Source organism: Nelumbo lutea, chromosome 5, assembly GCF_056320005.1.
Source record: "Nelumbo lutea isolate HS-2025 chromosome 5, American lotus-T2T, whole genome shotgun sequence".
Classification (NCBI taxonomy): domain Eukaryota; kingdom Viridiplantae; phylum Streptophyta; class Magnoliopsida; order Proteales; family Nelumbonaceae; genus Nelumbo; species Nelumbo lutea.
Genome location: NC_142688.1, coordinates 46,124,106 through 46,147,897, shown reverse-complemented (window position 1 = coordinate 46,147,897; position 23,792 = coordinate 46,124,106). Strand labels below are relative to the sequence as shown.

The following is a 23,792-nucleotide window of genomic DNA, read 5'->3' as shown; positions in this document are numbered from 1 at the left end:
CAGTCCTATAGTTCCCCCACTGTGAAAGGGAAAGACTTACTCAGAATGGAATGCAATTGCATTGACAGGACAGATTGTGTCTCTCCCAGCCTCTGATTTTAGAAGGCACTTGAAAGCATATCTGCAAGTATCTTACTTCCATCATTAAACAGCAAGGAATAGATTGAGAAAAATGCAAGCTAGTGTAAAATTAAGCTCAAATTTTCATGTGAATAGTGCCCTTGTTGATGCATGGCACAAGTGCTTAAGCTTATATCATTTTAAAGACAGATAAGAGATGTATTCAAAAGACAATGGCAGCATATTGTGATGCCTAAAACAAGTGGCATCTCCTTGCACATTGTATTAATTAAAAGAAAGAAAAACCTGCATACAACACCCCAAGTCAAGAAAATGGATTTTCAGCAATGAGTACAAGGCATGGCTCAACTCAACTCAGCCTTAACCTAACTATTTGGGGTCAACCGAATACAAGATATGGAAGACATACACAAAATAATCAGAACTGCCTCACCTTGCCTGCCTTTTTTTAACTGCACCAACACACCCTTGGCTTTAGGGCCATGTTATGTTGGGTTGCTGGTATTGAAATACATTTCCCAGTGCCTCAAGCAAAGCTAATTTTTATGCACTTAATGCAAAATTGGATGAAATTGGATATCAGGTAGAACCAAATTTGGTTCATTTATATTCGAATTTACATCAATTCAGATTGTAATAAAAATTATCAAAGTATTATACATAATTAATAAAATGACTTTTATATTGTAGATCATGAACAAAATATATAAGAATATACATTGAAATCAAATTGAATCAGATTATATCTGATTGAATAGGGGTAGATCCATATTCAATCTAATTATAAATGGATCAAATATGGACACCCTTAACTGGATCAAATTTGAATTCGAATTGGAATAAATAGATACCATTTACATTATTCCTATTTGGCCTGTCCTTGGTCAATACACATCCCCCAAATCACCTGATCTCTGACTCTAACCATTGGACATGAAAGTCTTCCATAATGTAGTCAGAAGCAATGCTGTAATTAAGAGCTTTAAGAACACTATAGTTGTTTTGTCAGAAAGTTAAATTTACACACCAGAATGGAATGGCGAGGCAGGATTCATGTAGCCGACCCCATATACTTGGGATAAAGCTTGGGCTGTTCATGACCATGCAGTGGGGAAAGCACCTGGAGGCCAGTGTTCCAATAGCAGTTCATCGGTTGGGAATTATTGACCAGGGTGATTTCTGAAGTGTTTATTTATTGAGGATTGGGAAGATATGTTCATGAGGCTAGTTTTCCCAAAAGCAAACTGCAGGCAGAAAGGCCCTTATCCTTATAATACTTGCCTCCAAGTTCATGCAAAGAGATATGAGAATATAATAGAGCAAACTGAAAGTAAATTCAAGAACTACCTGTTCCCTTATTTTGCAGATCCCCATCCTGAAGTCTGGTCTCTCAATGAGTCTCCCTCCAAATTCACTACATATTGGATCATCAAAAGAGCTATACTCGTGATTCTGCATTTCTGGAGAAGATACAGTCTTATAAATTTTTTAACAGGTCAGAAACAACACTTAAGAACTATTGTGAGTGAATATGAGCAAATAACCAAATGCTAATAAATGATTCACATATTAAAAATACTTACATACAAAGCAGAAAGAACCTGCATGAAAATATGTGCCTCTTCCCATATATTCTGCATTTCTGGAGGCCTACCAACACAGACATCACACCTGCATATGGGAAATTTAAGAAGGAAATTTTGAAAAAGAAGAACTTGCAATTGTAGACATACAAGAGTATGAACAGTGGAGACAAAGATTAGCATCATCTTCCTGAGCATTTGTACAATTATGAACACTTGGATATTTCATGTTTGGAGAGAACAGAAACAGAATAAAAATGTCATTAACCAATGTCGATCCCATCTATCTGGGGTCCTCAGAGAACAAGGTATTATGAGAAATATGCAAAGACATTAGAAAAAGATACATGGGAATAGTATTAGAAAGAGAGAGCAACAAACTCAAGCATGCTTGGCATTTCCACTTGGTAGATCCGATCTTGCAGCAAAGCTTAACAATAAAGTAAAAACATAGTTTTACATATAAAGGTAGATCTTAGTCTTCCCTAGATCATAGCAGGGCATACTTCTTCCCTAGATCATCGTCCGGTTGGTAAGAAGTCGACTGAGAGAGAGAGGGGGGGGGGGGGGGCAGGAAGAAGAAAAAACGAGAAAGAGCTGAGGAAAATGCGGGGAAGGAAATTTGAGTAGGGGTGCAAGTTGGGTGGGTGGGCCGGCTTTATGGTCAACCTGGGCCCGACCCTAAAATTTGGGCTTAAGTCCCAAGCCCAGCCTGAGACTGAGGTCAAGCCCGATTTTCCCAACCCGAACCCAGCCTACCCTATAATTTGATGTACTTGGGTTGGGTTCAGGCCCACGTCAGGCTCGGGTTGGTCAATGAACCCACTCTAAAATTATATATATATATATATATATGTATGTATGTATGTATGTCTGCATTATGTCAATATATATTCATATATTTATGTATGTATGTATGTAAATATGTATGCAACATTTACATATATGCACAAATATATGTATAAATGTATATAATTGGGTCAAGCTCAGGCTACCCAACCCGAAAAAAAAAAATCCAACTTCTTGGGCCTGAGCCCAGCTTGAGGACCAAAAATCAAACCATAGCCCGTGTAAAATTATAGGTTAAGCTGGTTCGGGATCGGGCTGGCCCGCCCAAGTTGCATCCCTAAAATTGAGTGGTCTCTGCCGATTTAGCAGCAGTTTTAATAGATGACCACTAAAGACTAGTAATTTTAGTAGCAGTCCCCTTTCTGTCAATTAAATTACTACCATTAGTATTCTATTTTTTTGTAGTAAAATACTAAAATGAATTAACCACTGGAGTTTTCGGAAGTTGTTGTTGCCTGGGTTAGCTGAGGGCAACAAGGTAAACTTGCTACCAAGTTCTGAAGGCAGGCCGAAGGCTTTGAGGATTCAGAGGAGGGTAAGATGAGGTCGAGGACTATAGGCCGAGGCGAGATGCTCCCTTCCAGTATGGTAGAAGCCGAGGACTACAGGTCATCATCTTGGTGACGAGGTTCTTGGTGATCTGAGATAGTGCAAAACAAGAGATGTCAGAGGCCTCAGGTAGAGACTCGAGGCGGAGGCTCCGACGCTCAAGTTAGTATGAGGTGTAAGGTGGGGCAAGGTGTAGACGAGGTCTCGGTGATAGTCCTCGGGTGTAGGAGTAAATGATAATAAAGCAAGGTATGTGCAAGAATTTAATTCTAGGCACTGGAAGTAAACACGAGAGCTAGATTAGGATTCTAGGATCTGGACCCCCTGTCAAGTGAGAGTTACCTCATATTTGTACTTGAAAGAGTAAGAAGCAGGTGGAGATGAATGCACCAGATGAGAGCCATATGAAGTCATGCGACAGGTCCTAGTGAGTATTCCTAATTGCAACACGGTTGGCTCCGTACAAAGGCAACAAGACTCCCCTCTGGTGTGGCTGGCGCTATCAGGATTAGTGGGCCGTGCCTCTCAGCCCATAATGGGCTGGGCTTGGCTAGCCCACATCACTTTCCCCCCACTTCCAAGGCCAAGGTGAAGTCTTGGCTTCGGCTAGTAATGGAGATGATAGTCGAGGTAAGGCTTTCGCTTCGGCTGTCGGGAGTAGTGATTGTTATGCCTTCGGGTTCATCAGCCGAGGGGTATTCTACAATGGCATCACTTTCACTTTGTATGCGTCATCCTTCCTCATCGGTTTGGAGATGCGTGTATTATAGATCCCTCAGGTTAGTGGGGATGGTCCTGTGTCACATACGATCAAGTCAAGTCAGGGGGCCCCCGTGAGGAGGATGGTCACCCAAATATGCTAGGTGTGCATTTGTCGAGCTAAGCAGTTCCCCCAATGGATGGCGATGGGCGGACACTGCAGTTCACCCGACAGGTTGTGGCGGGTGAGCCTCACAATTCGTCCAGCGTCGTTTCGTCTTCCAAGGGCACGCATTGGGAGGTGCTGTGTAGCTAGTTCATAGAAGTGGAGGGTCCCCGTGACTGTTGGATTCATAGTGATCTAAGTCATTGCTTTGGTGTTATTTCGTTTTGCGAGGGCAAGTGTTGAGTGGTGCATTGTGGTTGGATGGTGGAAGTTGAGGTGGCTCAGCCGTTGAGTTCAATGAGATCCGGGTTGTCTATTTTCTTTTAAATAAGGCCTTAGTGGTGACTTTCCTTGTCATTTGAACTTAGATGCCCTTGTTATCGAGTGAACAACTCCCAAACCATCAATCATTCAACAACTTTTAGGTAATTCCTCACAATGTCTTTCTCATATTCTGATCCCAAGTGTTATGAACTTTCAAAAGGTTTGAAGGAGAGCTCTCCTCGGACCCCTTCCCCTCTCTCTTCCTTGGGTCCCCTATCTGTCGTTCCCTTTCGGCAAGAGGTAGTGGTGCTCAAGGAAAGAGTAGCCTCTGGGGGTGCCAAGGGCAGCCGCCGAGGTAATGACTCTCCCCGTGAGAGAGTTGCGTTAGTGTCCCAAGGGAGACCAAGGGGTCCCCTTAGGCCGAGGGGAGGGGGTCCCAGAGACTGTCCTAGGACTCGTAGACGGGAGCACTACCCAAAGGGGGGTGGTGGTAGCTAACATTCCCCGCTCGAAGTTCGATAGCTCCCTAGAGGTAGACCAGGTTAGGTCCTTAGCCAAAACGTTCCACATACCTTGGTTGTACACACTAAGGGTTCTAGGAGTCAGTAAGTGGCCGTGGACACCCGACGAGGGGGAAATCTACGTATACCAACATTTTTTGGAGTCTGGACTTAGGTTTCCCCTCCATTCTTCAATCTCTTAGTTGCTTGAGTGGTACGATATCACTATCAGACAACTCGTCCCCAATGCCCTTAGGACTATGATAGCTATGTTGGTGTGGGCTCAACTTCGAGATGTGGAGCTGACATCGAAAATGTTTCGTGCCATGTTTGTGCCAAGGAAGCACGCTTCCGAGGCTATACTACTCCCATCCCTAGAGAGGGAAGCTGGTGTACAACCCTTTGTCCATCCATGGGTGGAAGGACAAATTTTCTATATCTCCTGCTTTGAATGTTGGAGGTTCAGGTCGAAATGGGGAGAGGCCTGTGTAGTTCTAGAGAGATGTCCTCCGCTCTGGGATGAGATGGCTGCCACCGTGGCTCATTTGCTTGTGATGGGACAGTACAGACGAAGGACGAGATTCCCCTAGTGTTTGCTGAGATTCCCCTATGTTGGTGTGGGCTCAACTTTGAGATGTGAAGCTGACATCGAAAATGTTTCGTGCCATGTTTGTGCCAAGGAAGCACGCTTTCGAGGCTATACTACTCCCATCCCTAGAGAGGGAAGCTGGTGTATAATCCTTTGTCCATCCATGGGTGGAAGGACAAATTTTCTATATCTCCTGCTTTGAATGCTGGAGGTTCAGGTCAAAATGGGGAGACGCCTGTGTAGTTCTAGAGAGATGTTCCCCTCCGCTCTGGGATGAGGAGGCTGCCACCGTGGCTCATTTGCTTGTGATGGGACAATACAGACGAAGGAAGAGATTCCCCTAGTGTTTGTTGAGATTCCCCTATGTTGGTGTGGGCTCAACTTCGAGATGTGGAGCTGACATCGAAAATGTTTCGTGCCATGTTTGTGCCAAGGAAGCACGCTTCCGAGGCTATATTACTCCCATCCCTAGAGAGGGAAGCTAGTGTACAACCCTTTGTCCATCCATGGGTGGAAGGACAAATTTTCTATATCTCCTGCTTTGAATGTTGGAGGTTCAGGTCGAAATGGGGAGAGGCCTATGTAGTTCTAGAGAGATGTCCCCCTCCGCTCTGGGATGAGGAGGCTGCCATCGTGGCTCATTTGCTTGTGATGGGACAGTACAGACGAAGGAAGAGATTCCCCTAGTGTTTGCTGAGATTCGCATTGCCCCCCTTGGTAGGAGAGACCATATAGTATGTTAACACGTTTTCCTCATCCTCATTCTGTAATACTCATCTGCTTTCTTTTACTTACAAAGGCACCGATAGTTACAAAGCAAACATTGATAGAGTGTGCTCGCGCCATGCAGAAGAGGTGGGCGTCTGCCCTTGCCAAGGGGGCATCTTCACAGTAGGTCCCCGCCAAGGAGGCGGTTCACAGGTCTCGACTAAGGGGACAGTTCCGTAGGTCCTAGCTAAGAGGACATCCACACAGGTTCCTACCCAAGCGAGGGGGTCAACCTAGGGGGCTTGAAGCTGAAGGAAGCCGCAAAGGAGCCCGCCAAGGGGGCAAGGGCAAGTAAGAAGAGGCCTGCTGAGGAGGCCCTCTGAGGACAGTTGTTGAAGAGGTGGCCTCAAGTGAGCATCTTGTTAGGGAAGCCATGACGAGGGAGCTTCCCACCAAGGAACACCACATGGTGCCCTCATCTACCCCCACCTCTCTGCAAGAGCCCACCGATGGGGCCAAACTTTCATCAAAGGTCTTTTGCCCTCAATGGTCGGTCTGTGAGGAGGACTCCATCATAGAAGAAGGGGTCAGTCAAGCCCTGTGAGCGGTGCGATTCTCTCCAGACATCGCTTCTGAATGATGAATAGCTCACCATGAGCGGTCTACAATGAGAAGCTACAGTACTTGACCAAGGTAAGCTCCTGCATTGACTGTGGTGTTCCTTTGTTTTTCTCTGTTGTAACTTTTGCTAACGATCCACGATGTAGGCCTGCCTTCACTTCGTCGAGTTGGGTAACAGGATAAGCCTTAACTTGGCTCATTTGGAGAAACTTGAGAAAGAGAAGGAGACACTGAAGGAGGAGAAGGAGAAGCTCCAGAAGACTGCCGCCATTGTTGAGGAGAAGCTCGCCAAGTGCAGAGCGGACCATAAAGACAAGCAAGCACTTCGGCTAAAAGCCAAGAAGCTGAAGGAGGCGTAGAGGGGCCTATCCAAGGAACAAGAGGAGAGGGTTCACCTTGAGAGCATTGTCTCAAGGCCTAGTAGTGGGTGGCCGAGGTGGAAACAAAGGCAGCCGAGGCGACAGAGTGGGCCGTTGAACTTTAAGGGAAGACCATTGAGGCACTCAAGTGGGTAGTCGAGGCCAATAAGAAAATGGTTGAGGCAAAAGGGAATACTATTGAGGTGCTAAGGAGGGCCGAGGTGGCGGAGAAGTGGGTAGAGGAACTCAACGACTATGCATCTGGGATGTACCTGGATAGGATAGAGGGCACCAAGAAGGCCCTCAAGGTGATGTGGTCGGACTTTGATGTTGAATCATTAAAGGTGATCCCGAATACCCCTGAGGAGGCTAGCGGGGCCCCTCCCCTGGCGGGTGGAAAGACTTAATGGAGTTTTTTTCCTTTTTTCTCTTTTTTCTTTATGCTCTGATGTACATGTGATCGGCTTGAGGGGCCACCAAACTTTTTGTAAAGGCAATATCGAAATACAATGATGAATGAAGCCATTTTTTGTATATGCTATCCATTTTAGTATGTTGTGTTCTTCTCCTTCTTCTTTCTTCTATTCTTCTTTTCTTTTTCTTTTTCTTTTTCTTTTTGTATTTCTTTGAGAGGTCCCTGCCCCTTCGAACTATGAGACCACAACACACAAAAACACATATAGTTTGCTCATAGCTCATAGTTAGTTCACTGCACACTTGCTTTAAGTAGTTGCGACCTGGTGCCATAGCCGAGGTCGTGGGTCGAGGTACCTGAGTACATGAGGAGCCTAGGTGGAGTAACGCTACCGGGGTGCAGCTCACCTGGCCTGTTTCCCACCAAGTGTGTCCTTAGAGAAGGCCGAGGTGTCACACCAACGAAGCCGGGGGCTCGAGCTGAGGTGAACCGCCAAGGCAATCGGGGTTGTCACTGTCCACTGAGGAGGTGATGAGGTGTGAAGGGCCTCATTTGCCCTGGCGTGCATGTTTCTGGCGAGGTGCTCGTCCAAGGGTCGTCATAGTCTTCTACATTAGCTTGTTCTGAGCGCTTGCCCCTAGAGGAGGGTTTCACACGCCAGCCAATCACGAAGCCAAGGGTTTTTGAGGACTTAGGACACACATTCATTCAACATTTAAGCTGAAGATGAACTTTTGCTTCATTCATTCATCACTTAGCCACAGGTAGTTACATTTATTGAAAATACATTCAAAGGTTCTCCGAGTTCTACGTCTGGGGGATGGGTCTTCCATCCAAGTGTTCCAAGTGAAAGGTTCTGGAGCTGAGGACACGTTTGACTCTGTAGGGGCCTTCCCAGTTGGGGCCTAGCTTTTGTACTTCGGGTTCGGGGACCATGACCTTTCTGAGGACAAGGTCTCCTTCTCAGAATTGTCTTTCTTTTACTTTCAAGTTGTAGTAACAGGCCACATGTTGCTGGTAGGCAACTACCTTGATCTACGCTTGCTTTCGGGCTTCTTCTAGCAGATCTAGATAGGCTCTGAGGGCTTCGTTGTTCTCTGCTTCATTGTAGGCTTTGACTCGGATCATTGGTTGGCTGATCTCTACTAGGATTACCACTTTCGTACCATACGTCAATCTGAAGTGAGTTTCTCCCGTGACCGTTTAAGGTGTGGTTCGGTAAGCCTAGAGTACATTGTTCAGCTTGTCGTCCCATAAGCCTTTAGTTCGGTCTGACATTGTCTTTAGTCCGTCTAAGATGGTTCTATTGGTGACCTTGGATACGCCATTTGTCTGCGGATAGCCCACCGAGGTGTATGGCTATTTAATGCAGAGGGAGGCACACCACTCCTGAAATCTGGCACCATCGAACTACTTCCCATTGTCGGTGACTAGCGTGTGAGGGAGGCCGAAGTGACAGATGAAGTTTTTCTAAAAGAAGCTCTGGATTGCCCAAGCTGTGATAGTGGCTAAGGGCCTAGCCTTAACCCACTTGGTGAAGTAGCCCATGATGACGACGAGGTACTTTCTGCACCCTGTTGCTTATGGAAAAGGGCCAAGGAGGTCCATTCCCCATTTAGCGAAGGGCCAAGGTCAATTGAGGGCTGAGAAGGTTGTTGTAGGTTGATGACATATGTTGGCATGACTTTAGCACTGATCACATCTTCACATGAGTTCAGCTGCATCTTTGTGAAGTGTTAGTCAGAAATATCCCTGTCTCAATGTCTTTTAGGTAAGAGACCTGCTGTCGAGGTGGTTTTCGTAGATGCCTTCATGAATTTCTCTAGGTACGTACTCCCTTCCTCGAGGCAGAGGCATTATAGGTATGGTACGGTGAAAGATCTTCTATACAATTTTCCTTCAAGCAAGGTGTAGTGAACTGCATGACGCTAGAGTCGTCTGGACTCATTCTTGTCATCTGGAAGCTATTCCATCAGAAGGAAGTTGATGATGGGGTGACCAAGGACCATGGCCGAGGTATCTTCTCCACATGAACTGTGTGACCAAGGACCATGGCCGAGGTGCTTGCTAGCTTCGATAGGGCATTCTCCCTCGCGTTATCAGCTCACGGGACTTGCTATACGGCAAAGCATTAGAAATGGTAGGCTAGCCCTTGGACTTTGGCAAGATACTTGGACATGCTTTGCTCTCTAGCTTCGTACTCGCCATTCACCTGGTTCACCACCAATTGAGAGTTGTTGAAGGCTTCAACATGTGAGGAGCCGAGGTCCTTAGCCAGTTGTAGTTTGGCGAGGAGGGTCTCATACTCAGATTCGTTGTTGGATGCTGCGAAGTTGAACTTAATGCATATTCAATGGTTGAGTTGTTTGGGGTGAGGATGATAAGACCAGTGCCACTTCCTTTGGCATTGGATGACCCATTCACAAAAAGCATCCAAGCAGGGGGAGTATCTCCATCTGGGCACCCTTCATCACAGAAGAAGGGGTCAGTCGAGCCCTGTGAGCGGTGCGATTCTCTCCAGACATCGCTTCTGAATGATGAATAGCTCACCATGAGCGGTCTACAATGAGAAGCTACAATACTTGACCAAGGTAAGCTCCTGCATTGACTGTGGTGTTCCTTTTTTTTCTCTGTTGTAACTTTTTCTAACGATCCACAATGTAGGCCTGCCTTCACTTCGTCGGGTTGGGCAACAGGATAAGCCTTAACTTGGCTCATTTGGAGAAACTTGGGAAGGAGAAGGAGACACTGAAGGAGGAGAAGGAGAAGCTCCAGAAGACTGCCACCGTTGTTGAGGAGAAGCTCGCCAAGTGCAGGGCGGACCATAAGGACGAGCAAGCACTTCAGCTAAAAGCCAAGAAGCTGAAGGAGGCGTAGAGGGGCCTATCCAAGGAACAAGAGGAGAGGGTTCACCTTGAGAGCATTGTCTCAAGGCCTAGTGGTGGGTGGCCGAGGTGGAAACAAAGGCAACCAAGCGACAGAGTGGGCCATTGAACTTTAAGGGAAGACCATTGAGGCACTCAAGTGGGTAGTCAAGGCCAATAAGAAAGTGGTTGAGGCTAAAGGAAATACTATTGAGGTGCTAAGGAGGGCCGAGGTGGCAGAGAAGTGGGCAGAGGAGCTCACCGACTATGCATCTGGGATGTACCTGGATAGGATTGAGGGCACCAAGAAAGTCCTCAAGGTGATGTTGTCAGACTTTGATGTCGAATCGTTAAAGGTGATCTCGAATACCCCTGAGGAGGCTAGCGGGGCCCCTCCCCTGGCGGGTGGAAAGACTTAATGGAGTTTTCTTCCTTTTTCCTTTTTTTTCATTATGCATTGATGTACATGTGATCGGCTTGAGGGGCCACCAAACTTTTTGTAAAGGCAATATAGAAATACAACGATGAATGAAGCCATTTTTTGTATATGCTATCTATCTTTAGTATGTTGTGTTCTTCTCCTTCTTCTTTCTTCTCTTCTTTTCTTTTTCTTTTTCTTTTTGTATTTCTTTCAGAGGTCCCTGCCCCTCCGAACTATGAGACCACAACACACAAAAACACATATAGTTCGTTCATAGCTCATAGTTAGTTCATTGCACACTTGCTTTAAGTAGTTGCGACCTAGTGCCATAGCCGAGGTCGTGGGCCGAGGTACCTGAGTACATGAGGAGCCTAGGTGGAGTAACGCTATCGGGGTACAGCTCACCTAGCTTGTTTCCCACCAAGTGTGTCATTAGAGAAGGCCGAGGTGTCACACCAACGAAGTCAGGGGCTCGAGCTGAGGTGAATTGCCAAGGCAATCGGGGTTGTCACTGTCCACTGAGGAGGTGATGAGGTGTGAAGGGCCTCATTTGCCCTGGCGTGCATGTTTCTGGTGAGGTGATCATCCAAGGGTCGTCATAGTCTTCTACATTAGTTTGTTCCAAGTGCTCGTCCCTAGAGGATGGTTTCACACGCCGGCCGATCAGGAAGCCAAGGGTTTTTGAGGACTTAGGACACACATTCATTCAACATTTAAGCTGAAGAGGAACTTTTGTTTCATTCATTCACCACTTAGCCACAGGTAGTTACATTTATTGAAAATACATTCAAAGGTTCTCTGAGTTCTACGTCCGAGGGATGGGTCTTCCATCCAAGTGTTCTAAGTGAAAGGTTCTGGATATGAGTGCGCGTTTGACTCTGTAGGGGCCTTTCTAGTTGGGGCCTACCTTTCGTACTTCGGGTTCGGGGACCATTACCTTTCTGAGGACAAAGTCTCCTTCTCAAAAGTGTCTTTCTTTTACTTCCAAGTTGTAGTAATAGGCCACATGTTGCTGGTAGGCAGCTACATTGATCTACGCTTTCTTTCGAGCTTCTTCTAGCAGATCTAGATAAGCTCTAAGGGCTTCACTGTTCTCTGCTTCATTGTAGGCTTTGACTTGGATCATTGGTTGGCTGATCTCTACTAGGATTTCCACTTTCGTACCATACATCAATCTGAAGGGAGTTTCTCCCGTGACTGTTTAAGGTGTGGTTCGGTAAGCCCAGAGTATGTTGTTCAGCTCGTTGTCCCATAAGCCTTTAGTTTGGTCTAACCTTGTCTTTATTCCAACTAAGATGGTTCTGTTGGTGACCTTGGATACACCATTTGTCTGCAGATAGCCCACCGAGGTGTATTGCTATTTGATGTTGAGGGAGGCACACCACTCCTGAAATCTGGCACCATCGAACTACTTCCCACTGTTGGTGACTAGCATGCGAGGGAGGCCGAAGCGACAGATGAAGTTTTTCTAAAAGAAGCTCTGGATTGCCCAAGCTGTGATAGTGGCTAAGGGCCTAGCCTCAACCCACTTGGTGAAGTAGCCCATGACGACGATGAGGTACTTCCTGCACCCTGTTGCTTATGGAAAAAGGCCGAGGAGGTCCATTCCCCATTTAGCGAAGGACTAGGGCCAGGGCCAGTTGAGGGCTGAGAAGGTTGTTGTAGGTTGACGACATATGTTGGCATGACTCTAGCACTGATCACATCTTCACATGAGTTCAGCTGCATCTTTGTGAAGTGTTGGCCAGAAATATCCCTGTCTCAATGTCTTTTAGGTAAGAGACCTGCCGTCGAGGTGATTTTCGTAGATGCCTTCGTGAATTTCTCTGAGTATGTACTCCCTTCCTCGAGGCATAAGCATCAGAGGTATGGTACGGTGAAAGATCTTCTGTACAATTTTCCTTCAAGCAAGGTGTAGTGAACTGCATGACGTCGGAGTCATCTGGACTCGTTCTTGTCATCTGGAAGCTATTCCGTCAGAAGGAAGTTGATGATGGGGTGACCAAGGACCATGGCTGAGGTATCTTCTCCACATGAACTGTGTGACCAAGGACCATGGCCGAGGTGCTTTCCAGCTTCGATAGGGCATTGTCCCTCGCGTTATCAGCTCATAGGACTTGCTATACGGTAAAGCATTAGAAATGGTAGGCTAGCCCTTGGACTTTGGCAAGATACTTGGACATGCTTTGCTCTCTAGCTTAGTACTCGCCATTCACCTAGTTCACCAACAATTGAGAGTTGTTGAAGGCTTCAACATGTGATGAGCTGAGGTCCTTGGCCAGTTGTAGTCTGGCGAGGAGGGTCTCGTACTCAAATTCGTTGTTGGATGCTGCGAAGTTGAACCTCAATGCATATTCAATGGTTGAGTTGTTTGGGGTGAGGATGATAAGACCAGTGCCACTTCCTTTGACATTGGATGACCCATCCACAAAATGCTTCCAAGCAGGAGAAGTATCTCCATCTGGGCACCCTTATCCTGGTTCATCTTCTAGGGCCTAGGGGAAAACTCGGTTGAAGGTGCACTCTGTCACAAAGTCGGCAAGGGCTTGTGCTTGAATGCTGGGCCTGAGTTGGTACCATATGTCAAATTCAGAAAGCTCGATGGCCCATTTGATCAGATGCCCCGAGGTCTCAGGCTTGGTGACGATAGCTCTGAGGGGATGATTTGTCAACACTATGATGGTGTGAGCTTGGAAATATAGCCTAAGCTTCTTGGCTGAAATAGTAGCATCGACAAGGTGGTCTATTCTTGGCAAAGGAAAACTGTCTTTGGGGCAGGCTCAATTAAGGTCTGTGAATTCAATATAAATTCACCATTTCCCATTAGATTTCTTAACCAAAATCACATTCAAAAACTAGTTAGGATAGTATACCTCGTAGACGAATCTAGCATCGAGTAGCTTGTCAACTTCCTCTCATATGTCCTTTCATCACTCTGGTGCAAAGCTCCTCATTCTGTCAAACTGGCCTAGAGCTAGGGTCCACGCTCAGCCTGTGAGTAATGACCGAAGGGTCAATTCTAGGCATGTCAGCGGTGGACCAAGCAAAGACGTTGACGTTAGTTTTACGAAACTTACCAGTTCGAATAGGCTCTCTAGGGGAAGGTTGAACCCAACGCGGACTGTCTTATCAGGCTCGTTCTCGTCTAAGAAAATCAAGATGAGATTTTTGGCTGGTTGGTCTCGGCTCGTTAGCTCCTCCCTAAGGTTCAGGCCCTCAAGTGGCACTGCTTCTTTACTCTTGCCCTTCAGCGCTGCCACATAGCACTGATGAGCGATATGTTGATCTCCCTGAACAACGATGTCGTGCTCGATTGGAAATTTTAGGGTGAGGTGTTAGGAGGACATGGAGACTCGCAATGTGTGAAGGGTCAATCTCCCCATGATTGCATTGTAGGGGGAGTCAATCCTCACGAAAAGGAATTCTATCATCCTCATAACTACCTAGTTTCAGTTCATACTGTGACTAGTAGGGTGATCTTCCCTTTTCCGGCCTAACTACATTGCTAGAGAAGTCAACCAGTGGGACGTTGGCATGTTGGAGGTGCTCTGACACTATCTTCATCTTTTCAAAAGCTTCATAGAAGAGGATGTCTGCCAAGGAGCCACTATCAACAAGAATCCTCTTGACTAGGAAGTTTACAACTATGGCTAAAATCACCAATGCATCGTCATGGGGGACTGTGATCCCATTGAGGTCCTCGTCTGAAAAGGAGAGATCCTCCTACTGCTTTGGCCTCTTGGGGGTTGGCCCTTGGATGTTCAACTACCTAGCGTAGGCCTTGCAGGCCGAGGCCAAGTCCCCACCCAAGGTCGAGCCCCTGACGATGACGTTGATGACTCTGGCAACATGTTGGTGTTGTTACTGCAGTTGCTGCTGTTAGGAGGATGAAGCACCATCTTCGCCCCTGATGAATTGCTTCAAATGCCCATGACGGATGAGTGACTCTATTTCGTTCTTTAACTCATAGCAGTCCTCGGTGTCGTGGGCAACACCGTGGTGAAACTTGTAGTACTTTTTAGGGTTCCCCCTCTTGGGGTTCCTCTTCATCTTCTTTGGCCACTTCACAAACTTCTCCTTTCCTATCTGCATCAGGATTTGGGTCCTGGAGAAGTTGAGTGGCATATATTGGTTATAAGCCATGGTTGGGGCTGATGGCTTCCTGCTATCTTTGCTGCCATCAGCTTGGCAGTCTTCATTCTTCCTTTTCCTCCCTGAGGACCCGCCGCTACACTCGGTCTCCTTCTCCTGGTGGTCCCTGGCCAAAGAGGTGGCCTTTTTTAGGAACTCCAACAATGTCCTCGGCGGGGTCTTGGTGACTGAGCACTTGAGGGCAGAGCCATCTTCGAGCTCATTGATGGTAGCATGCATTGAGACCATAGGGTCAAGGTCCCTAACCTCGACCTCTTCCTTTTTGAAGTGGTCGATATAAGACCGCAAGCTTTCACCCGGTTTCTATTTGATGGACATGAGCAAGACGACGATCTTCTGGCACCGTCTATTGCTGATGAAGCAGGCGAGGAACATGTTGGTGAATTGCTCCCACAAACTAATTGACCTCAGGGGGAGGCTAGAGAACCAGCGGCGTGCTGCCCCCTTGAAGGCGGCCTGGAAAGTCCAACACGTCATGACGTCGAAATACTCATAGAGTATCATGAGCTCTCTAAAACTTTCCAAGTGGTTGTCGAGGTCTAAGGAGCCATCGTACATCTCCAAAGTAGGAGACTTGAAGTGCGGGAGGAGAGGTTTCGAAATGATTTCTGGGGTGAATGCATCCATGCGGCCAAGAGAATTGTTGTGACTAGTAGGGGCATTAGTTCAGCTCTCCTTGACTTGGTGGAGCTCATCTCTGATGGTCTCGAGCATGGCTCACAGTTTAGCAAACTCGGATCGACAGGGGCGTGGGCCCTGCTTCCATCTTAGGGACTTAGTGGGTATCAACTTGGATTCCTGAGCACTCTGAAGCCGAGCCGTGCACTTCCTCATAGGTGTAACAATCATTCAAAATGTCCCGAAGACTTGAGATAGGAGGGAGAGTGGCACGATGCCAGCTCTCACCGCGGGAGCAAACTCCAGGCAGTCGAGATACCTGCCACCATCCCTTGGGATCTCCCTTCGATGGCGATGATGTTGCTCTGAAGGCCGTGGCTATCTTTGGATCGTGTGGGCACTTCTTCTCTTTGGCTGGGAGCTCGGACATGCCTCCAAGGTGGACTAAGGTGTTGACTATTGCTTGACTCTGATTGTTCGGTCAACTAATTCTCGCCCAACAAGGTGGTCGCCTCGAGAGGGACCACCTGCTCGAGGGCAAACCTTCTACACACTGAGTGAGGCATTCTAAATGATCAAGGGCTGCTTGAAACTTCTCATAGGTGGCCAGGTTTTGGTTGTTCCTGGTTCTTCGCACCATAACTTTCGAACCTAAGAGCACTTAGAGATTTTTCTTCTTATGAGTTCTATGGAATTGCCTCAGCAATGCTTCCCATAGATAGTGCCAATTGTTGCTACCTGGATTAGCCGTGGGCAACAAGGTAAACTTGCTTCCAAGTTTCGAAGGAAAGCTGAAGGCTTTGAGAATTCAGAAGAGGGTAAGCCAAGGCCAAGGATTGTAGGCCGAGGTGAGATGCTCCCTTTTGAGTACAATAGAAGTTGAGAACTGTAGCCCGTAAGCTTGGTGACAAGGTTCTTGGAGATCCGAGGTATTGCAAAACAAGAGATATCAAAGGCCTCAGGTGGAAACCCAAGGCCGAGGCTCTGACGCTCAAGTTAATACGAGGTGCAAGGTAGGGGAAGGTGCAAACGTGGTCTCAGTAGTTGTCCTCGGGTGCACTAGATTCCCAAGGGTAAATGCTAATGAAGCAAAGTATGTGCAAGAATTTAATTGAAGGCACTGGAAGTAAATGCGGGAGCTAGATCAGGATTATGGGATCTAGCCCCTTGTCAAGGGAGAGCTACCTCATATTTATACTTGAGCGAGCAGGAGGCAAGTGGAGATGAATGCACCAGATGAAAGTCGTATGAAGCCAGGCAACAAGTCCTTGCGAATACGTTGATGGCGGTGATGTTGCTCCAAAGGTCGTGGCTGTCTTTGGATTGTGTGGGCACTTCTTCTCTTCAGCTGGGAAGTCGGACATGCCTTCGAGGTGGACTGAGGTGTTGACTATTACCTGACTCTGATTTTTCGGTCAACTGATTCTCGCCCAACGAGGTGGTCGCCTCGAGAGGGACCACCTGCTCGAGGGCAGACCTTCTACACACTGAGTGAGGCATTCTAAATGATCAAGGACTGCCTGAAACTTCTCGTAGTTGGCCAGGTTTTGGTTGTTCCTGGTTCTTCGCACCATAATTTTTGAACCTAAGAGGACTTAGAGACTTTTCTTCTTGTGAGTTCTAGGGAATCGCCTCAGCAATGCTTCCCATAGATAGCGCCAATTGTTGCTGCCTGGATTAGCCGTGGGCAACAAGGTAAACTCGCTTCCATGTTCCGAAGGCAAGCCGAAAGCTTTGAGAATTCAGAAGAGGGTAAGCCAAGGCCAAGGATTGTAGGCTGAGGTGGGATGCTCCCTTTTGAGTACAATAAAAACTGAGAACTGTAGGTCGTCGGCTTGGAGACAAGGTTCTTGGAGATCTGAGGTAGTGCAAAACAAGAGATGTCAAAGGCCTCAGGTGGAAACCCAAGGCCGAGGCTCCGACGCTCAAGTTAATATGAGGTGCAAGGCAAGGAAAGGTGCAAACGATGTCTCAGTAGTAGTCCTTGGGTGCAATAAATTCCCAAGGGTAAATGCTAATGAAGCAAAGTATGTGCAAGAATTTAATTGAAGGCACTGGAAGTAAATGCAGGAGTTGGATCAGGATTGTGGGATCTAGCCCCTTGTCAAGGGAGAGCTACCTCATATTTATACTTGAGCGAGCAGGGGGCAAGTGGAGATGAACGCACCAGATGAAAGTCGTACGAAGCCAGGCGACAGGTCCTTGCGAATACGCCTAACTGCTCCATGATTGGCTCCATACGAAGGCAGCAAGGCTCCCCTCTGCTATGGCTGGTGCTGTCAGGCGTTAGTGGGCCGGGCCTCTCAGCCTGTAATGGGCTGGGCCTGGCTAGCCCACATCAGAAGTTATTCAACATCCTGAAATGTACTAAGAAAACATTTTTTGTGGTAATACCTAATAAACTGCTTATAGGTGCCACATTTCCTGGAATGCAATAAGCCAACAAGCAAAAAAAAAAACTTTTTTCTAATCAAAATGCAAAAAAAACGTAGTCATTTGGAAACAGGTAGCTGCCAATAAGCATTTTTCTTTTTGTTTATTTAAATAAAAGAAATTGTCAAATCAAAACCCCCTTGGTTGTTCGAACAAGGTCTCTCTTGCTTAGAATTCTCTAGCTTATATATGTTGCAATTCTAGATGTTTCTCCATCAAAACCTGACACTTCAAGTTTAAGGATTCATGTATTGAAAGCATTATGGTACCAGGCTAGCAATAGGTTTTAACCCACATTCCTATCCATTTCTTCTTAAGAATAAGAACAATCTAATTATTTGCGTTTTGCGACATACTTAAAGCTATTAGTATTTCCATCCGGGTTTGGTGATTCCAAAATATCCTTTCAACCAAACTGCCAAACAAGCAGTGTATTATTAGGTATGATCACGGGCTGGGCCGAGACCTGAATTTTGAATTCTTAACCCTCAATGTAGTAGATTAAGCAATTGCATCCTTGCAATCTTAGAATTCAAGATATTGATTTAACAGCAAAGGCTACAATAACATTAGTAGCAGGAAATAACAAATGTAATAAAATACCTCAGAAGCAAATCCGTGAGGACCATGCTTGGGGATGTTGTATGTACTCCCACCTTAGACCGCTTGCACTCTTTTAAGAAGCAAATACCGTGGGCACACTATGAATGCGACATTCTTTGTTGGGTTAGTTTCGTTGGTGATGAACTAAAGGTGAAAGAAAACGACCTCACTCATTAGTTGTATATGTAAGGAATCATTTTTTCTTTTGGTTGAGAGGGAAGACCATTGCTTTCTTGGTTCAAAAAACAAGGCAAATTTTTATGGTAATATGGACCTGATCCATATTCATCTTATAAGTCCAAACCAAATATGAAGAATTATGTATTTTCAGGGGTTTTCTCTCTTATATACAGTCTTAGTTTTGTAAGAGACGTGTAAGATCTTGGGTGTATTTGGGGCTTAGAGTTTTTGTGAAGGCACAAATCTATATTTTTTCTCCATTGCCAATTTCATAGAAGATTTCTGTTCCTCCTTTGCGCGTGGGCGTAAGATATAAGTGGAACCATGTAAATCTATGTGTGTTCTCTACGCTTGTTTCTCTTTTATCTCTAGTGTGAGACCCACCTTACATGACATGTGGCTTGTTACTTGGTCCAACCATTCATTCTATAGCAAGAACCATATGCTATATCTGGCTCTCATACCAATAGAATGGAAGTACAGGTCTAGGAAGTCCAAGTAGTAAATTGTTGTGTTTGGGATAACATCAAACACCCGACAACGTTTAAGAAAGCTATCTTTCAAGACAAGTGATTAGTTGCAGATCCAGGAAAGTCTTAACTTCTTTATAGTACCTAAGAAAAGACTCTGAGTAGGGAAAGTATTCACCTGTTGAATGATCGTACTTCCACCTCCACCAGCAGAGAATGATGACACGGCACGAGCAATCCCAACAGGATCCAATTCCACAATGCCGGAAGAAGTAATGATTCTCAGAAACCACAAAGGCTTGCCACAAATGAGAAGAATGACTGCTGGCCCGGGCATCTGTCTTCTCGCAAAAGTGATGAGGCGATTCCACCGATGAGGAAATTCAAGCGGTAAGAGGGCAAAACGGAAGCGAATGCAGAGAAGGATCATAAAGAACACAAATAGAACAATTTGCTTCAAAGCTTAACTGCCTTGTTAACGATCTCTGGGTAGAAGGTAGATTTCCATGGTTGGAACTTGGAACGAGCGAACTCGTATTTCTACCGAGTCCCAACCCGCGAGAAATGACTGGACCGCACGAGCCATCTTGACTCACCGGTGTTATTTGGGCAATTGGGCGGGACGGCTTGTTGACTGGGCCGCATAAATCAAACCTTCCAGGGCACTACCCATGAACCTGATCCACACAAGCCCAACAAGTAAGAAGGTTCAACTGTTTAAGGGCTTTTGCCATTTCAATCGCTTGATGTGAAAGAGCTCCAACTCAATACCGAATAAATCTCTCTTCAACCCAAGGGCCAACCACAGGCCCACAGGCTCACAGCCTTTGGGCCTGTGGGCTAGTAAATCCTGCTTCTTAAAGTAAATGTGGGCTAGTAAATCCTGCTTCTTAAAGTAAATAAACAAGTCTTAGGAATCCATGGAGCCATAAAATTAAGCAGAATCAAGACATTATTACGAGGAACTTGAAACAGAAATTTAAAAACAAAAACAATCCATGGAGCCCATAGTTCCAAGTACTAAGATCTCAGCTTTCGAGCAAGCGCTGACAGAAAATGGACTTGTGATGGCCAAACCTACGTCATCAGGACAGAGAGAGAGAGCCCCAGAATAATAAATTTCGGGTTGAATATTATTAGCAAGTTTCTGAAAGCGGGAAATCAATATAAGCTAAAATGCATACGAGTGGATGAATTCTTAATTGTTACTCATTAAACAAATGAAGAACATCTGGTCATGCAATTATAACCACCAACAAAGTATCCAATTAACTAATTCTTTGTATACTAGGACAGGAATTATTTACAATCAAAGACCCATCATAATCTGTGGAGTGACAGGTTTATAGCTGTTTTGGAGCCAAAAATGGCTCATATTGATTTCCCAAACAGCCAGAAAACCTTGTTTTGGAGCCAGTCCTCACCCATACAGCCAGAAAACCTTTCTATACAGAATCCTCTAATGCAATTCAACAGAAAATATAATGAAAACAGTGAAACTCTGAGATACACTCATCTCTCAACCAAAACTTACAAGCCGCACCCAATGACCCAAACCCTTCGCTTCTGCTATCTTGGACCAGAGACTTGTTGTGATGACATGTAAGATAAAAAATGATTTGAGGCAGTGGCGGTGCCTGTCTCAGAAGCATTTGATTGTGGGTCAAGCATGAACTCAGCCCCTGTATTCTGCCCCTGAATTGTCGAGCTCTCCACAAATCTTCGCCCATAGAACCGCAAGAAATTCAGTGACTCTACCCTTGGTTCACCCAATGGCATCCCACCTTCCAACATGCTCACCACATTCACCATGCTAGGCCTAACAGTTGGCTCCTCCTGCACACAGCACAGGGCCACGCGCACAAGCTTCTCCACCTCCTCACTGGTCACTCGCCCCTCGAGCCTCGGATCTGCAAGATCCAAATACCGCCCTTGCTCATGCATCTCCAACGCGAACAGTGGGAAATAAACAGCCTCAATGCCGGAGGACGATGAAGATGGCTGACCACCGCTGCTACTGCCATTTTCTAAGCTAGAACTCCCTGTTCTCAGTAAGCAATTCTTCCTTCCCCTCACAATTTCAAGCAGAACCATGCCGTAGCTATACACATCGGTCTTGCCCGTGATTGCAGAGCTTGTCAGCCATTCAGGCGCGAGATACCCCCGTGTCCCTCTCATTGTGGTGAAGTGACTAGACTGCTCAGGGGTGAGAAGCTTGGAAAGCCCAAAATCAGAGATCTTCACCTGGAGCTGACTATGCAGAAGAATGTTCTCCGGCTTGACGTCGCAATGGATGATCTTGTTATCACACCCACTGTGTAAATAAGCCAGCCCACGCGCCACTCCGACTGCTATATCAACCCTTTCCTGCCATTCTAGGACAGGTCCATTACCAAAGAGGATCCTGTCCAGTGAGCCTCGGTTCATGTACTCGTACACCAGCAGCCTCTGCCGGCCTTGGACACAGAAGCCTTTCAGCCTCACCAAGTTAACATGGTGGATGTTTCCAATGGTAGCAATCTCTGTGCAGAACTCTTTCTTCCCTTGGACGCCTAAATTGGTTATCTTCTTCACAGCCACGAGGGTCTTATTGGGCAGGGCGCCCTTATATACAGCTCCAAATCCGCCAGCCCCAATCTGTTCGCTGAAATTATTAGTTGCTGCTTCAATCTCTTCGTAATCGAACCTCACCGGCAATCCTGGGATTGAAAGTGCTTCAAGCTCGTCCTCCGAAAGAGAGGATTTCAGGCTGCCTAATTTTACCACAGAAGTTTTCGGAAGCTTACCACGTCTTCTCCACCAAAGGAAGCTCAGAACCAGAAGCATTACCAGCAGAGAAAACCCAGTAAAAGGTAACAAAACCAAAGCAACCAACGGAATCTGTTTCCTTTGATTGTCAAGGCTGTTATCATCCGGCAAAGATACAGCTAGCGCCTTGATGTAACCCAACCGATCATTTTGTCCTCCAGTGATCGATATAATAGACCCAAGTTGGTCGTTAAGCAAATAACAGTAACTAGAAGAACTGTCATAGAATAAGCCCAAGCAAGAACAGTTCTCCGTGCATAGATCTCTGCAGGCCGTTAAATTGATGCCGTAAGCTGATGGATCCAGGAAACTATTGGCGAAGTAGTCTATACCAGCGCCGAGACTCATATATGAAGCTGTTGACGAATTCAATTGGCTACTGTTTCCATTTCCGGTAGAATTACAGGTAGAAGGTAGGCTAAGATGGCTGTCACTTGGGATGCAACCTTGGTTCGTCTGGGTATCGACACGAAAGCCCGGCGGACATGAACAGGTACTGGATCTCGACCCAGAGGTTTGTCTACACAGTCCAAGTCTTTTGCAGAAGAAGGGTATTTTACAATCGTTGTCCGGCCCTTCGAGTTCCGGGCTCCACATGCCATTGAGAAAGCTCTGGACAATAAAATGGCCTCCGTAGTCCAACTTAGCAATTCGAAAATCCGCTTGAGATAGGGATACCTGAACCACAACCTCTCCATTGCCGTCGAACAGATATAGACCGGTGGCGTTCATCGCCATATATGCCACCGGAGAGTTCACATCTTTGTACGCCTTAGGCTCCATGGACAGCCTCCAATAAATTAGTCCATGCCACTGCAGCAACCCATCAGCGGAGGTGAGTGAAAACCGGTAATCAGCGGTTGACAAATCATCTTGGGATGTTGCGCTGGACAGCGATTTGCCGACGGGGAACCGTTGTCCGATGACGATTGTATCTGTGGGATAATCGAAACTCTGCCAGAGAGAACGGTTGGATTTATCAAGCAGGATCAGGTTACCTGTCTCCAGCAGCTGTAAGGCTGTGACGAGTGAACCCAAGGCCGGCGTAGACCATATTTGACTGCCATTGTCTCCGACGATGGTGAGACCGTTGACGGTAAGGCTCAGCTTGCCGGACTCCGAGATGGGGGCGTCGCGGTTGGCGGTCCAGATGATGGTGTTGGAGGGTACGTGGAGGACGTAGAAGTAAAAATTGTTTTTGCTTTGTCCTGATTGGGATATGATGGCTTGGAAGGATTCATTGCGAGAGGCTAAGAAAACGCCGCTGCTGTCGATGAACAGGAAGTTGGAGGCGGTGAAGTTTGGGTAGATGAACTCCTGGTTGACGGGGGCGGAGAAGGAGAAGCCAGAGAAAATTGAGCAGGAGAGGAGGAAGGTGGCGACAGAGAGGAAGATGGATCCCATGCAGATGACAGAGAAACAGATGGATGAAAGTGGATTGATCTGGTTTTCTCCATTAAAGGCATTAATTTGGCTGTTCTGCGCCCGCGTTGACTGGGGAAGGAAGCTCCCCACCGAGTCACCGACTATATGCCAATTGGTTGTTGAGCAGTGGGGGGATACGATAAGGAAAGAGTAGGTCGGGTCTGGTCCATCGGGTCAAAATTGCTTTTGCGAAGTGCGGTTGTACAGAGAGTCGAAAACGACACTGTACATTGGGAATAAATTAAGCAGCACCAATTATCTTTTTGAAGTTGGTGGTTGGTGGCTGCAGGAATTAAATCTACGTCTCAATTAATCATATTAAAATTCGTTTACTTTTTATTGAATTACATCTTACAAAATATACTTTCAACCAATTATCTTTTTTGTTGTACAATACAAAACAGATGCACCATAAATTTTGCCAAAAATTAAAAT

The 23,792-nt window shown here is 46.3% G+C and overlaps 1 pseudogene across 1 annotated transcript; it reads right to left on the bottom strand.

Annotated features, from left to right (window-relative positions):
- Window positions 1–20,385: 20,385 nt before the first annotated feature.
- LOC148852140 (G-type lectin S-receptor-like serine/threonine-protein kinase At5g35370 pseudogene) lies at window positions 20,386–23,539 on the bottom strand (annotated as a pseudogene). The gene has a single exon (XR_016099037.1). The product of XR_016099037.1 is annotated as a G-type lectin S-receptor-like serine/threonine-protein kinase At5g35370 pseudogene (transcript).
- Window positions 23,540–23,792: the final 253 nt, after the last annotated feature.